General features: G+C 46.1%; 1 protein-coding gene across 2 annotated transcripts in view; it reads left to right on the plus strand.

Moving 5' to 3' along the window:
• Positions 1-15,650: 15,650 nt before the first annotated feature.
• DDX11 (DEAD/H-box helicase 11) overlaps positions 15,651-16,897 on the plus strand; it is a 32,423-nt gene continuing 31,176 nt past the window's right edge. The window contains exon 1 of one of the 2 annotated variants that reach the window (XM_032644371.1): positions 15,651-15,773. The gene's annotated coding sequence lies outside the window, so the exon portion shown is untranslated. Of the gene's footprint in view, positions 15,774-15,965; positions 16,069-16,897 lie in introns of those variants that run through there. The other variant, XM_032644372.1, reaches the window with a different exon arrangement.

Here is a 16,897-nt window from a genome sequence, read left to right on the forward strand (position 1 = left end):
GGAGGGCCGAGGAGCAAGCAAGGAGTGCTGTGCTTCAGGGAACCTGCAGAACCTGTAGCTTCAGGCAGACCTTCCCACCGTTACTAAGAAGCACTTCTGAATCCCCAGGGATGTTTCTCATATACTCAGTAACAAATTTACTCTCTTTACAGCTATGCTGCTACCAAAAACCCAAAAACAAAACAAGCAAAACCCCAAAACCAAAAAACAAACAAAAAATGAGAAAACCCTATACCAAGACATATCATAATCAAATTTCTCAAAACCAGTGAAAGAGAAAATATTAAATGCAGCAAGTAAAAACCAAACCAAACCAAACAATAGCAAAAACATGTTTCATACAGAGGAATAAAAATAAGGGTTATAATTAGCAGTTTTCTCATCAGAAGCAGTGCAAGTGACAAGACAATGGAATGACACCTTCAAAATATTGAAAGAAAAACAGTTATCTCCTAGAATTATATTTCCCAGTGGGAATATCCTTAGTGATTTTTTTTTTTTTTTTTTGCCACACCATGTGGCTTGCGGGATCTTAGTTCCCCGATCAGGGATTGAGCCTGGGCCCTCAGCAGTGAAAGCACCAAGTCTTAACCACTGGACTGCCAGGGAATTCCCAGGAATATCTTTCAAAAATGAATTGAAAATAGAAATGTTTTCGCACACACAAAAATTGAAAGAATTCATCACCAGTAGAACCCACATTATAAGAAATATTAAAGGGCGTCTTTTAGGCAGAAGAAAAATGAGACCAGATAGAAATATGAATTTATACAAAAGAAAGAGAACTGGAAATAGTAACCATGTAGGTGAATATATTTTTCTTATTTTAAAAATCTCTTCAGAAAATAACTGGCTGGAGGCTTCCCTGGTGGCGCAGTGGTTGAGAGTCCGCCTGCCGATGCAGGGGACGCGGGTTCGTGCCCCGGTCCGGGAGGATCCCACGTGCCGCGGAGAGGCTGGGCCCGTGAGCCATGGCCGCTGAGCCTGCGCGTCCGGAGCCTGTGCTCTGCAACGGGAGAGGCCACAACGGTGAGAGGCCCGCGTGCCGCAAAACAAAAACAAAAACAAAGAACTGGCTAAACATATTCTAACAATGTAGTGTGGAGTTTATAACATTTAGAAATAAAATGTATGACAAAAATAGTACACGGTGTAGTGACTTATACTTGCTGTACATAAAGTATTATAATATTACAGGTGCCTGGGATAAGTTAAAGATGTTTTCATAATAATGTGTGTTGGTGTGGCTCTCCTTGGCTTCATCATATTTGGGAGTCTCTGGGCCTCCTGTACCTGGATGTCCGTTTCCTTCCCTAGGTTAGGGACGTCTTCAGCCATTATTTCTTCAAGTAACATTTCTGCTCTTTCTCTCTCTCTCCTCCATCTGTGACCCCAATAGTGTGAAACTTATTCCACTTAGAGGTCACTTATGTTGTCTTCATTTTTTTAAATTCTTTTTTCTCTTTGCTGCTCTGTCTAGGTGAGTTCCATTGCTTTATCTTCCAGCTTGCTGATCCGTTCTACTTCATCCAGTCTGCTGTTGAACCCCTCTCATGTATTTTGCTGTTCAGTTATTGTATGCTTCAGCTCTGTGATTCCTGTTTGGTACTTTCTTATGTTTTCTATCTCTGTTGATGTTCTCACTATGTTCAATCATTTCTCTGAGTTTGTTGAGTATCTTTATGACCATTACTTTGAATTCTTCATTAGATAGATTGCTTACCTCTGTATCACTAAGGACTTTTTCTGAGGTTTTGTCTTGCTCTTTGGTTTGGAACATATTTCTCTGTTTACTCATTTTGCTTGATTCTCTGTGCTTGTTTCTATGTATTAGGGGTTGCAGCTACCTCTCTGTCTTAAAGGAGTGGACTTGTGTATGTGATGACCCTTTTTGTTCAACTCAGCCCTCTCTCTGTGTTGTCTCTCGAACCTTTGTGATTATCCAAACCACCTGATTTATTATACACCCCTATTGTTGACGGTGTGCCAAGATCTGTCAGTAATCCAAGGGGAATCTCACTTAGCACCTAGTTTCAGGCTTCTTGGATGCCAGGAGATCTAGAGGTGTTCCTTGGGCGACAGTTGCAAAAATAGACCTTTCCAGGAGGTCTTGTTGAGCTGTAGCAAGGCCAAGGGATTATGTAAGGATGGCGTCTCCCTGCTTACGTTCCTTGGGATTGACTCATTAGCCTCTAGATGTGTGAGAAATATGGAGCCTGTCCCTCAGGCTAAGCTCCAGGCTAAGTAAATCTTTTTTTCACAGGAAGATTTTTTCACAGGAAGACTGGGCTTGTGTTTTAGTCTGCTGTCTGTGCAGTGCCCTGGGAGTGGAGGCCTGGCATGAACTGTCTTTCTAATTGTTACAGTCCCATGAAGCTCAGGAATGCCAGCCCTCTTGGCCACCAAGCCAGGTGATCAGAGGACCTCCCCTGTGTGGATTGCACACGCCCACTGGCTTTAGCAAGGTAGCTGCAGGGTGTAACGGGTGACACACACTCGTTGGCTTCAGCAAGGCAGCAGGAAGATGACTTCTGCAGGTGCCCGGGGGCTTCAGCAGGGCAGCAGGAGAGCGCCTTGCCTGTGTGCCTGTGTTCACCAGCCCCAGCCGGGAGCAGGGTAGCGCTGCCACCATCCGCACTGTCCAGCTTCAGCAAGGCAGCAGGATAGGGCTGCAAACACTCACCCTGCCACCCCCCGCATCTCAGAAAGGTGGGGGAGGGTGCGGTGTCCGAGCTCACATGCCTGGGCCAGCAGGTAGGTTGAGGGTGCAGTAATGGCTCTGTTTCCAGGGAGCATTTTGACTGTCTCTCCAGCCAGTGTTTGTAGATTAGCAAATGAATCTCCTTCATACATGGTCTAGGTGCTTTTTAAACTGTCTTTTTTGCTGGGTTTTGGGACAAGGGAGGACCTTTAGGAGGGGTATCTTAGTTTCCAACAGCAATTTGGGTCCTTTGGACATTGGCCTTGTTGGTTTTCTAAGCCAGACATTTTGGGGGCTCTTCTCTCTGGTGCAGATCCCAGAGGTTGTGGTGCCTGATGTGGGGAACCAACCCCTTGCTCCTTCAGGAGAAGCACCTCTCTGGTGAGATCCCTCTCCATTGTGTGTCCCTGTGTCAGGAATGGGTTTTTTTGTGGGACTGTGTCTCTGCCTCTCCTACCTGTCTCAATGTGGCCTTTTTAAGCCTTTGTTGCGGAGAGCAGTTCATCTAGTTTTCACAGGGAAATGATCCATGTGTAGCTGTAGGTTTGGTGTGTCTGTGGGAGGAAATGAGTTCAGGATTCACCTATGCCATCATCTTGGACTCTCACGTTAAAGATATTTACTATCTTTAGCAACCTACAGCAGCCACTAAAATAACAAAGAGTTATAGCTAACAAGCCAACAAAGGCTATAACAGAATTATAAAAAATATCCAGTGAATTCAAAAGAAGGCAGAAAGAGAAGGAAAGGGGAACAAAGAATTGGTACCAATAGAAAACAAATAGCAAGATGATAGATTTAAGCCTAACCATACATAATCACATTAGATGTAAATGGTTTAAATACCACAATTAAAAACCAGAGATTGTCAGATGGATAAAAAAGCAGGGGCTTCCCTGGTGGTGCAGTGGTTGAGAGTCTGCCCGCCGACGCAGGGGACATGGGTTCATGTCCCGGTCTGGGAAGATCCCACATGCCACGGAGCGGCTGGGCCCGTGAGCCATGGCCGCTGAGCCTGCACGTCCGGAGCCTGTGCTCCGCAACGGGAGAGGCCACAACAGTGAGAGGCCCGCATATCGCAAAAAAAAAAAAAAAAAGCAAGACTCACCTATATACTACCTACAGAAAATACACTTCAAAGATAAAGATACAAATAGGTTACAAATAAAAAGGTTAAAAAAAAAAAAGGATATACCATGTTAACCCTTTCAACAAAATGACTGTTTTGGCTATATTAATATCAGACAAAGTAGATTTCAGAGCAAAGAATATCATCAAGTATAAAGAATGTTATTTTATAATGGTAAAGTGGTCAATGCATTAAGAGCACATGACAATGTTTATGTACCTAATAACAGAGCTTCAAAATATATAAAGCAAAAATCAATAGAACTATAAGGAGAAAGAGACAAATCCATAATTACAATCAGAGATTTCAGCACCCCTCTTTCAATTATTGATAGAACAAGTAGATGATCAGTAGATGTAGATGTAAAAGTAGATGATGTAAAAGTAGATGATCAGTAAGATTTGAACATATCAAACAACTTGACGTAACAGGCATACAAATCAGAAAAGAAGTATAATTATTGTTTTTATTCACAGGCAACGTGATCATCTATGTAAAATATGAAATACTTAGGAACAAATCTGAAGAGAAGATAGGAAACACATGTACATTGGTGACTACCAATCATTGCTGAGATGAATTAAAGAAGACCTAAATAAATGGAAACACAAGTAGTATTCATGGATCAGAAGATTCAATATTGATAAGATATCAGTTCTTCCCAAGTTGATCTTTAGATTCAATGCAATCCTAATCAAAATTCCAGCAGGATTTTTTTTAAATATAGGAATTAACAAGCTGATTCTAGAATTCATATGGAAATGGAAATGCAAAAGACCCAACATACCCAAAACAGTTTAGAAAAAGAAGAAAGACATAAAACTACAACAATGAAGACAGTGTGATATTGGCATCAAGAAAGACAAATGGATCAATGGAACTGAATAGAGAATCCAGAAATAGATGTAGCTACACATGTACTGTCAACTGATTTTTGGCAAAGGTAAAAAGACAGTTCTTTGGAGAAAGGTTAGTCTCTTTCAACAAATTGTGCTGGAACATTTGGATGTCTATACGTGAAAGGATGCACTTCAATCCATACCTCACACCATGTACAAAAATTAACTCAAAATGAATCATACTTAAATGTAAACCCTAAAACTATCAAAGTTCTACTAGTGGCAGGGCAGGAATAAAGACGCAGACATAGAGAACGGACCTGAGGACACGGGGAGGGGGAAGGGGAAGCTGGGACGAAGTGAGGGAGTAGCATCGACATATATGCACTACCAAATGTAAAATGGATGGTTAGTGGGAAGCTGCTGCATAGCACAGGGAGATCAGCTTTGTGACCACCTAGAGGGGTGGGATAGGGAGGGTGGGAGGGAGGCTCAAGAGGGAGGGGATATGGGGATATATGTATATATATATATATATTTATATGCACAATTATTATCCTGATCCAGGAGGATCTCAAACCAGTGAGCAGGAAGGCTGAGTGTTTGCGCTGGGAGGGCTTTCCCGAGACCTTGAGGTCATATAAAATGGAGAGGGGGAGGGGGCTGGGGATGAGGAGAGGGGCAAGGCACCCTTACAAAGCCAGCTGTGGCCTCAGACCACTGCCCGTCCATTACATTCGGGTTCTTCAAAGCCTGAGATCGGCTTGCAAAGCAGACAGGTGGCTTCTACCTATTTTCAGAGCCTTTTCTGTGGGCAGCACTGTGGTGTCCTGTGGAGACAAGGAGTTCTCTCTGAAAGATACTAACTCTGCCCTCTGAGAAAGCAGTTTGCTTGGGGAGTGAGGACCCCGAATAACACATCTGGAGTGGAGTCTGAGAAACCATATTTTCATAATTAAAAAAAAATTTATTTATTTTATTTATTTATTTTTGGCCGCATTGGGTCTTCATTGCTGTGTGCAGGCTTTCTCTAGTTGCGGCGAGTGGGGGCTACTCTTCGTGGCAGTGCACGGGCTTCTCACTGCGGTGGCTTCTCTTGTTGCGGAGCACTGGCTCTAGGCGTGTGGGCTCAGTAGTTGTGGCACGTGGGCTCAATAGTTGTGGCTCACAGGCTCTGGAGCGCAGGCTCAGTAGTTGTGGCACACGGGCTCAGTAGTTGTGGCTCGCAGGCTCAGTAGTTGTGGGACGTGGGTTCTAGAGCGCAGGCTCAGTAGTTGTGACACGTGGGCTTAGTTGCTCCGTGGCATGTGGGATCTTCCCGGACCAGGGCTCAAACCCGTGTCCCCTGCATCGGCAAGCGGATTCTTAATTTCTGCACCACCAGGGTAGCCCAAGGAGACAGTTTTGATCTTAGCAGATACAATGTTTCCTGTCCTTTATCTCCCTAGGGGATTGTTGGCTGTCAGCATATACATTTGTCAATAAAACTTAGTTTCTCATCGTAAGACAAACGGCTTCCATCCTAATTTCTGGGGACTGGGGATAAACCCAAGTGACAGGAACAACTCTGGAAGTGTGTCCTTCGACCTTCAGGTAGTTTCATGTGACAACAGGGAGGACTCGGTGGGGGGGAGGGGCGGGAGGGGGCAGACCCACGGCACCTGGCATTCAGTCTTTCTTTTCTGTGTCCTCAAGTCGGGTGAGACCCGTGGGCCTGATCGCTTGCCTGAGTCTGTTGAGATTGCAGGTCAGAGCTGTGGAGTGTACACGGTGCAGAGCAGAAACTCCAGCCCTACCGCTCCCTCAAGGAAGTAGGGGACTTCTGTTGGGATAACTTGGGGTCCATTCTAATTTCGTTTCAGAAAAACATTCTAAAACTTGGGTCTGAATCCTTGCTGCACATAACGTCTCCCACCATCTGGTTCTTTTGTGCTACATGAAAGTGCCTTGCTTCCCTTCCCTGTGGCTGGTTTCTCATCTACCAAATGGCCTTTATGATAACTTCTGTGGTATTGCTGTCCCCCAACACCCATTCTCCCCCTCCTCCTATTTTATTTATTTATCTTTTGGCCACATGACGAGGGGTCGAACCCGTGCACCCTGTAGGGGAAGCGCGGAGCCCTAACCACTGAACCTCCAGGGAAGTCCCAGCCCCTCTTACTTTTTTTAACTGTGCATTTGGATGCCTAGAGTAAAGGCGATGTTTCCCATCCTCCCCGCAGCTGGCGTGGCCACGTAACCATGTTCGGACCAAGTGGGCGTAAGGGAAGGTGGCCTGTCTGACTTTCTAAGAAGTGCTCTAGTAGGACAGGTGCACCCACTTTGTCCTGCCTGGCTTCCTGGTGCCTAGAATGTGGACATGGTGCTGGAACTAAGCAGGTCCTGGACTGTCAGGAGGAAGTGGCATATTGATGATGGCTGAGCAAAAAATGGAAAGAACCAAGTCAGTTATAGTAGCAGAGCTGCTCACCAGTTTGGATAACCTACCTTCAGACTCTGTCTGTTGGGGGAAAGCGGGTAGAGGTAAAATTTTATCTATTTTAACCAATGTTATTTGAGTTTTCTGACACAGGCAAACCCAAACCTGATGGATTTACTTAGTCTTTCAACATTGCTGCAGGATAAAAGAGATAATGAACATAAAAGTGCTGAGCAGGGACTTCCCTGGTGGAGCAGTAGTTAATAATCCACCTGCCAATGCAGGGGTTACGGGTTCAAGCCCTGGTCCGGGAAGATCCCACATGCCGCGGAGCAACTAAGCCCGTGCACCACAACTACTGAGCCTGAGCTCTACAGCCCATGAGCCACAACTACTGAGCCTGTGTGTCACAACTACTGAAGCCCATGTGCCTAGAGCCCGTGCTCCGCAACAAGAGAAGCCACCGCAATGAGAAGCCCGCGCACCGCAACAAAGAGTAGCCCCCACTCGCTGCAACTAGAGAAAGCCTGCACGCGGCAACGAAGACCCAATGCAGCCAAAAATAAATATAAATAAATAAATATAAAAAAAAATTTTTAATTGTGGTAAAATTCACACAACATACAATTTACCATATTAGCCATTTTTAAGTGTACAGTTGAGTAGCATTAAGTACATTTGTGTAGTTGTGGAAACAACCTCCAGAACTCTCTTCCTTTTACAAAACTAAAACTCTATACCCATCAAAAAACAGCTCCCGGGCTTCTCTGGTGGCGCAGTGGTTGAGAATCTGCCTGCCAATGCAGGGGACACGGGTTCGAGCCCTGGTCTGGGAAGATCCCACATGCTGCGGAGCAACTAGGCCCGTGAGCCACAACTACTGAGCCTGCGCGTCTGGAGCCTGTGCTCCGCAACAAGAGAGGCCACGATAGTGAGAGACCCGCGCACCACAATGAAGAATGGCCCCCTCTTGCCGCAACAAGAGAAAGCCCTCTCACAGAAACGAAGACCCAACACAGCCCAAAATAAAAAATAATTAATTAATTAAAAAACAATAAATTTAAAAAACTAAAACAAAAACAGCTCCCAGTTTCCCCCTTGAATCAGGCCCTGGCAACCACCATTCTACTTTCTGTCTATGAATCTAAGTAACTCATATAATTGGAATCATACTTGTGACGGGCTTATTTCACTTAACATAATGTGATGGTTATTTTTATGGTGCCCAAATATTTGGTCAAACGTTAATCAGGATATTTCTGTGAAGGTGTTTTTTAGATGAGGTTGACATTTACACCAGTGGACTTTGAGTAGAGCAGATTACTCTCCGTAATGTGGGTGAGCCTCTTCTAATCAGGTGAAGGCCTTAACAGAACAAAGACTGATATCCCCAGGGCAAGAAGAGATTCTGCCAGTAGATAACCTTTGTACTTGAACTGCCGTTGTTCTGTGAGTCTCCAGGGTGCCAGCTCTGGTGCCAGTCTCCTTCAGATTTTGGACTTACCAAGCTTCCATAATTGTATGAGCCAATTCCTTAAAATAAATATCTCTATAGATACATCCTGTTGGTTCTGTTTCTTTGGAGAACCCTGACTAATACGTATAATGCCTTCAAGGTTCATCTGTGTTGTAGCATGTGTCAGAATTTCCCTCTATTTTAAGGCTGAATAATATTCCACCGTATGGAGATACCACATTTTGTTTACCCATTCACTTGTTGATGGACACTTGGGTGGCTTCCACCTTTTGGCTACTGCAAATAATGTGGCTATGGACATGGGTGTACAAATATCTGTTTGAGTCCCTGCTTTCACTTCTTTTGGTTATATACCTGGAAGTAGAATTGCTGGATACGGTAATTCTATTTTTAATTTTTTGAGGAAGTGCCATACTGTTTCCATAGTGGCTGTACCAATTTACTTTTCCACCAACAGTGCACAAGAGTTTCCTTTTCTCCACAGACTTGCCAACACTTGTTGTTTTCTGTTTTTTTAATAGCATCCATCCTGATGGGTGTGAAATGGTTTCTCACTGTGGTTTTGATTTGCATTTCCCTAATGATTAATGATGTTGAGCATCTTTTCATGTGCTTGTTGACCATTTGTATATCTTTCTTGGAGAAATACCTATTCAGGTCTTTTGCCCATTTTTAAATTGGGTTGTCTTCTTTTTTGTTGATCGGTTGTAGAAGTACTTTATATATACTAGATATTAGCCTTTTGTCAGATACATGATGTGCAAATATTTTCTCCTATTCTGTAGATTGTCTTTTCACTCTGTTGATTGTGTCTTTTGATGCACAGAAGTTTTAAATTTTGTTGTAGTCCAACTTATTTTTACTTTTGCTGCCTTTGTGTTTGGTATCATCCAAGAAATCATTGCCAAATCCAATGTCATGAAGTTTTTCCCTTATTTTTCCTTCTAAGACTTTTATAGTTTAGTTGTTAAGTTTAAGTCATTTTGAGTTAATTTTTACGTGTGGTGTATGGTAAGGGTCCAACTTCAGTCTTTTGCATGTGCATGCCGCCTGTTTTTTTTTCTTTTTTTTAACTATTCACTCCTTCAGAAATATTACTACTTATTATAGCTTTAGGGGTGATCAAATCCATATATCCAGCTCCTACTTCTGTCTGAACTCTAGTCCCCCATTTTCAAACTCCACTGAATACCTCATTGAGGCAGTGAAATTGGGGCACTTGAAAATTAAGTTTGACAAATTAGTTCAACCTATTATGTGAGGACACAGACTGTATCCCACACCCACTAGAATGTGGCTTAATGAGCAAAATGAACCTAGCTAGATATATACTGAGCGTGGTTATCAAAGAAACTAGGATTCAGAGAAACAAGTATGATTAGGGTGCATCTTGCACTATTCCAGGGAGAGGCACATGGGGTCTGAGAATGGGAGCGGGCTGGTCTCTAGAAAAGTGTTTTCTCTTATAGGACAGGCACAGTTCATGGGACTTGCCCAGTGCGTACGTAATGCATCTCACTCAAATTCATATGTTTTCCTTTTTTTGACTTAATGGTCACCAAGCAATCTTCCAGTTCACATTGGCTTCCCAAATAGGAAGAGAAAAATTAGCTTATGCTCACCGGAAATGACTCCTTTATAAATAAATCCTTTATAAATGAATTAGCGTGAATGTAAATTTTGTGATCCTGCATTTGTAATGAGCCTGATACTTTCTGAGCTTACTAATTCAGCTTCGGGACTGACGCTCAGTTAATATTTATTGAATGAATGAATGCCAAGGCCAGGCTGTACCCTGGAATAAGATGCCTTTGAGAGGTCCTGGTCCTGCCTGTACATGGATGACCCCCTCCCTCCCCCCCGACACAAACAAACACACTACGGTGTGCCCCATCAAACTGCATAACTTTAAATATCTCAGAAACTGAATATTCGTGCTCCTCCTCAAAATCACTCCTGGCCTCCTTATTTCTGCTCTTCCAATTGCCAAAGGCCAAAATGTAAAAGTTTACACAGTTAGTCAGAACCCAACTTTACTTTTATTTTATTAGATTTTATTTATTTATTGTTAGGTTTCTATCACAGTTATTTCTAAAGGGGATCTGAGGAAATATAATAAAAGCATAGAGACACTAAAACTAAACCCAATCAATATTAATAATAGTTTGGGGGGGAGGGATAAATTAGGAGATTGGGATTAACATAAACACACTACTATATATAAAACAGATCATCAACAAGGACCTACTGTATAGCACAGGGAACCCTACTTAATACTCTGTAGTAACCGAAATGGGAAAAGAATCTGAAAAATAATAGATATATGTATATGTATAACTGAATCGCTTTGCTGTACCCCTGAAACTAACACATTGTAAATCAACTATACTCCAATATAAAATAAAAATCAAACAAACCAAAATATTAGTCATAGCTAACCTTCGTTGAGCTTCTATAATGTGGTACGCATGGTGCTGAGCCCTTTATGTTACCCAGATGATCTCGTTTCTTTCACAAGAATCCTATAAGGTGGGTCCTGTTATTATCTCCATTTCCTAAGTGAGAAAACTGAGACTCAGAAAGTTAAAACAACCTGACAAGGCCACCCAGCTGGTTAATAGTGGAGTCGGGATCTGAATCCAGGTGGTCTGACTTTACTAGGGCCTGTACTTAAAATTAGCAAGAAGCAATGAGAACAGAAAAAAAGAAAGTATCAAAAAATGCTTTCCACTGAAATGCTAAAACAATGCACAACATGTAGCTGAGATTACTAGCAGCAAAGGCAAAGAGGAATACATAATGGGTTTAAAGAGCTCTCACGGCCAAGTTATAGAAAGCATATTTGTACATAAGAAGAAAAACTTTTCTCCCTGGCCTTGAGTTCTGAGAGGAGTTTGTTAAGAAGGTGTTTGAGTTCATTCAATGAATGCCATTAGCAAGAAATGCAGAGGTGGTCCACATGGGGCAAACTTCTGATTTTACCTTTGGGACAATGCCCAAGGCCTTAAGTTAGGAGCATGAGGGGAGGATAGAGGGACATAGTCTGGGTGTACATCCTGGTTTAACCGCATCCATCACCCATTCCTATCACTACTCTAGAGGTCCAAGTCCCTGTTGCATTGTCTGGTTTACTGCATAACCTGACTTGTTCACTTGCTTCTGGTCTCTCCCGGGCCAACATTCTTCACACTGCTTCTGGCTTATTATTTCTAAGGCATTGATTTTGCAATTTCACTCGTCTGTTCAAAAGCCATTTCAGTGATGTGCAAATTGCTTATAAGATAAAGTCTAAACGTATTAGCTTACTGTTTAAAGTCTTCTACATCCAGACTCCAAGTCTTATCACCTTCTATTCCTCTAATGGTGCGTCTTAAATTAGGGATTTCATACCCTAGGAGTGTGTGTGTGTGGAGAGCGGGGAGGGGGATCTCTGAAGAAATAGACCCAAGTCCAATGCATCTTCTTGAAGTGTCAAGTTTACCAGATGACAATTACTTTTTTTTTTTTTTTTTTGGCGGTTCGCCGGCCTCTCATTCCTGTGGTCTCTCCCGTTGCGGAGCACAGGCTCCGGACGCGCAGGCTCAGCGGCCATGGCTCACGGGCCCAGCCGCTCCGCGGCATGTGGGATCTTCCCGGACCGGGCACGAACCCGCGTCCCCTGCATCGGCAGGAGGACTCTCAACCACTGCGCCACCAGGGAAGCCCTACAATTACTTTAAAACAGCTTTTTAAATGCTAAAACAAACAGTGGTTGTATAGTAAATGCAACATTTACGTGAACTTAAAACTGAGGCATCAGAGACCTTTTCAGGATTTTGGTGGGCCACCTTCCAAGACCCTGAAGGGTGTTAGTTCTTTGCCCTTTTCAAACTACGCCAGTCGCCGATAGTTGGAAGTACTGACAAAAATACCGACTCTGGAACCATCCTTTTGTAAATTCCCACCCCCAAGTTTTTACACAGCTTGTAACACTGGCTCCTTTCCTGGAAGGCCTTTCCTTTAAGCCCCAGAAACCGTCCAGAATGTTTCTTGATCCTGCTGGGAAGTCACACCAATTACCAAGGTCATTCCCAGGGAGCACTTAGCATAAAATGCCCCCAGTTGTGATTTCATAGACCCATCCTGTGATATTGTGATAATAATTATATTTTTGGTCTTAGTCCCCGATCCTAGCAGAGCTCCTAAAACCCTAGAAACTTCCTAAGTGAGGAAAGCGATAGAGGTGTCTCTTGTTATCTTAATGATGTGATTATTGGAAAGCCCCTAGGTAACCAGCCTAAGGATGGGGGCTGGTTGCCGGGGGAACCGACTGAGTGCTTGGAGGGGAGAAGGGCTGGAGACTGAATTCAGTCACCAATGACCGACGATTGAATCAACCTTTGCCTGTGTAATGAAGCCTCCATTAAATACGCGGAAGGGTGAGGTTTGGAGAGCTTCCGGGTTGGTGGGCATGCGGAGGTGCGGGGGAGTGGAAGCTCTGTGCCCCCTGCCACACCCTTGTCCTGTGCATCTCTTCATCCTGCTGCTCCTGAGTTATATCCTTTTACATAAACTGGCGATCTAGTAAGTAAAACGCTTTCCTCGGTTCTGTCGACTGAAGAAACAAAGTGCAATTTGAGAGTTGTGCGTTAAGTTTTATTGGGGGAAAATGAGGACTATGGCCTGGGAAACAGCATTTCGGATAGCTCTGAGGAACTGCTCCAGAGAGGTGCGGGGTGGGGGTGGGGGTGGGGGTGGGGGGAAGGTGAGTGTTCTGTGTGATTTTATTGAAGGGGGGACGTGCAGTTAAGCACACATGTTGGCAGAGCCTGGCTGCTAGTCAGGAGGAGGCGATGTCCCCGTTGATGACTTTAGTGCTTTTCTGGATATGAGGAGATGCAAGAATTGGGCTCATAAAATCTTCTCCTGAAAATTTCTATCTAAAGACCTGTTCTGCCAGTTTTTCCCAGAGCACAGAGGGCCTCATTCCTGACCTCTGCCCTGAACTCCTTTCAGGGGGCGTTGAAGGTCAGCGGCTGCAGCGGCTCGGGATTTAATCCTCGTAGAGGTAGAGGGCAAGGGCCAATTGGTAGCTGGCAATTCCGTCAGCTACTCTAGCACATTAATCAAACCCAAGGAGGAGGTCGTGGGAACCTCTTGACTTACAGCCAGTAGGTGAGCAGCACAGGTGACAACCTAGTGACTGGTGTCTCACGTCGCAGTCACGTGGGACTGAGCTCCTAACGTGTGGGATCCCAGTTACCTCCAGATAGATAGTGTCAGAATTGGGTTACTGGGTGGTGTTGGAAAACACACACTGGATATGCCTTCAGAAAAGCTCACAGGGATCATGCAGTGCTATCCCCTGCTGGACAAAGGAGAACCCACGTCCAGGGAGGTGAAGGTGATGTGCTTTGACACCGACCAGGTGTGCTCCTCCAAGCAGGGCTGGCGCCCAGGAGCAACAATCCTAAACTTGGCTTCCAGAGTGCTTTCCCTCACCTGGTCTCAACCCTGCAGAGGTGGGCAGGGCAGGTACTGTCCATTCTAGAGGTAAAATAACCAATATATTAAGGTCTGACAGGAGCGAGGACCATTAACCAGACCGAACTCCACACAGCAAAGTCAATTTCCTGCCACTGGACTGTGGGGAAAGAAAGGACAGCGTTTACTGCAGGGCCCAGAGAGGAGCACAGCGGCTCAGGCTCACAAGACCTGAACTCCCCATGGCTTTCAGGGAAGTGTTTTTAAAGGCAACCTTTGGGGTGAGCGCTTCTGATTGGTCAGTGGTGAGGTAGCAGGGTGGTGTTTCAGGAATCTTAACCGGCAACCTTCTGGTTCCTAACCGTCTGGAGTCCAGTGCTTGTGCTCAGCGTGTAGTCACCATCCTCCACCCGGGGGAGGTGTCTTAGTTTCTGCAGAAAAACTCAAAGATAAGTGTCAGATGGTTAGGTATATGCCTTGAGGAGGCATATACATAAGAGTTTATCCCTGAACTATTGTTGTTACTTCTCTTGGTTAACTGCTTTCCTTTGTTTCTGCATTGCCTCATTTCCCTCATTAGTAACTACCTGTGCCGTCCCTTGGAACTTAGGGAACCGTCGGAAGCTAAAGTCTTTTTCTTTTTTAAAGAAATTCTAATTTCTTTTTAAAAATTTATTTATTTATTTTTGGCCGCGTTGGGTCTTCGTTGCTGTGCGCGGGCTTTCTCTAGTTGCGGGGAGCGGGGGCTACTCTTTGTTGCGGTGCGCGGGCTTTTCATTGCGGTGGCTTCTCGTTGTGGAGCACGGGCTCTCGGCACACGGGCTTCAGTAGTTGCGGCTCGCGGGCTCTAGAGCGCAGGCTCAGTAGCTGTGGTGCAGGGGCTTAGTTGCTCCGCGGCATGTGGGATTTTCCCGGACCAGGGCTCGAACCCATGTCCCCTGCATTGGCAGGCAGATTCTTGACCACTGCGCCACCAGGGAAGCCCCTAAAGTCTTTTTCTACGAACAAGAAACGGAGGACATAGGGGGGCTTTTGGGCGGGAGGGCCCTGCTCAGTTCCAATTCCATTTTTCTTTTTGTTGATACTTCTCAATCCTGAGGGGAACAGGCACGGAATAAGAAAGGGAATAAAGTTTTGGACAGAGAGGTTAATCATAAACTGAGCAGAGGAAACTGGTTTTACAGGGGCGCAGTTTCAGGACCAGAATACAGGCTTCCTGAGTCAGCTACAGCACCTGGCCCCTCAGGTGTTTGACAAACACGGCCAACTGAAGTCAAGCGACTGCTGAGCTCCCAGGATTATGGGCGCCAGCTAGCGGAGGCGCGAACATTCCACAGCTGGCGCGCGGTAGGGGTAGGAAGAACACCCTGTCGCGACCACAGCCTCCGACGGCCCCTCCCTCCCGCGAGCCAGCCGCGCAAGCGCAGTGACGCAAAAGGGGAGGTCCAGCCCCAGCAAAACATGGAGTGCGCACGCGCAGCGAAAAGGGCTGTGCAACACAGGTCGGTCTTCCGGGTAATGCAGACCGAGGCCTGGACGAGCCCGCCGCGCAAGCGCAGTGGCACAAGAGGCGATCGGCCCCCGCCGAGCCCCGGAGTGCGCACGCGCACTGGCGAGGGGCGTGCATCGCGACGGGCTTCCGTGGGGGACGCCGACACGGGCGAGCGGGGGTTTCAGGTTCAGTGGCGTACGCTCCGACTCCTCGCCGGCCTGGTCTCGGCGGAGCAGCCCTCCCGCCGAGGAAGGTGAGCGCGGTGCCGAGGACGCGGAGCAAAAGGAGAAAGGGCAGACTCCGGGAGAAATGCAAGGGGGCGGGCCGGGCCGGCGGCGGGAAAACGTCCCCGAGCTGGGGCGGGCTTGACATGTGATTGACAGGCCAGACACCAATCCAAGGGCTGGGGAGGCCGCGGGGCGGGACCTGGCCGTGAGCCGCCGGCCGCGGGGCGGATCCGCGGGCCGTGCGAAGCGTGAGTTCCTTACGTTGTAGTACCTGCTGGTCCCTGCAGCGCTACCGAATGTGCCGTTACCTGTCCCCCGCAGGTGAGGAAACAGGCTCAGTGATGTGGACTTTAGCACGGATACAGCCGGGATCCCACATTGGGCAGTCTTGACCCCAGAGCCCTCCTGCCGCTCGGGGGACCAAGGTGGAGCAGGAGGAGTGCGATGGCTGGAATGGACCAGCGTGTGGGAGGCAGTGCCGTGGAAAGTGGAGAGAAATGTTAGCCCAGTGTGAGAGCTCTGCGGGCGGAGCTGGGAGGGGGACAGAAGCAAGATGCGAATATGGGGTTGGGGCCAGCTCCGGATTTCCAGCATGTGCGCTGGAGCCGGGTCGTCTCCCAGGTGTGTGGCGTTAAAGCACTTTAGGAGGGGGACAGTAGGATGGTACCTGGACATGGATGTATCATCGGCTCAGGCTGCCATAACAAAACGCCATAGACTGGGTGGCTTAAACAATAGAAACTTCTCTCTCCCAGGTCTAGAGGCTGGGAATTCAAGGCCACAGTCCTTATAAGAGTTTAGGACCCCACTCTTAGGACTTCATTTAACCCTGGTTACCTCCTTCATTTCATGTTAATTACTCCCTAAAAGCTCTCTCTGCAGATACAGCCTCACATTGGGGGTTAGGACTTTAACGCATGAATTTGGAGGCGGGGCGGGGGGGCGGAACACGGTTCAGTCTGTAGCAATAGTTTGTACCCAGGCAAATAAGTGATCATCGAAGACTGAAGAAAATGAGCACTTTCAGGACTAACGTGCCCCTGAGATGCTCTCACGTATCTTAGCCCATTTAATGAGCATGAGATTTGCCTTCACATTGGTGGGGAGTTCTAGGGAGAACTTGGATGGGAGCTCGTGTCCACGCAGCCAG

This window comes from Phocoena sinus, chromosome 10, assembly GCF_008692025.1.
Source record: "Phocoena sinus isolate mPhoSin1 chromosome 10, mPhoSin1.pri, whole genome shotgun sequence".
Taxonomy (NCBI): Eukaryota; Metazoa; Chordata; class Mammalia; order Artiodactyla; family Phocoenidae; genus Phocoena; species Phocoena sinus.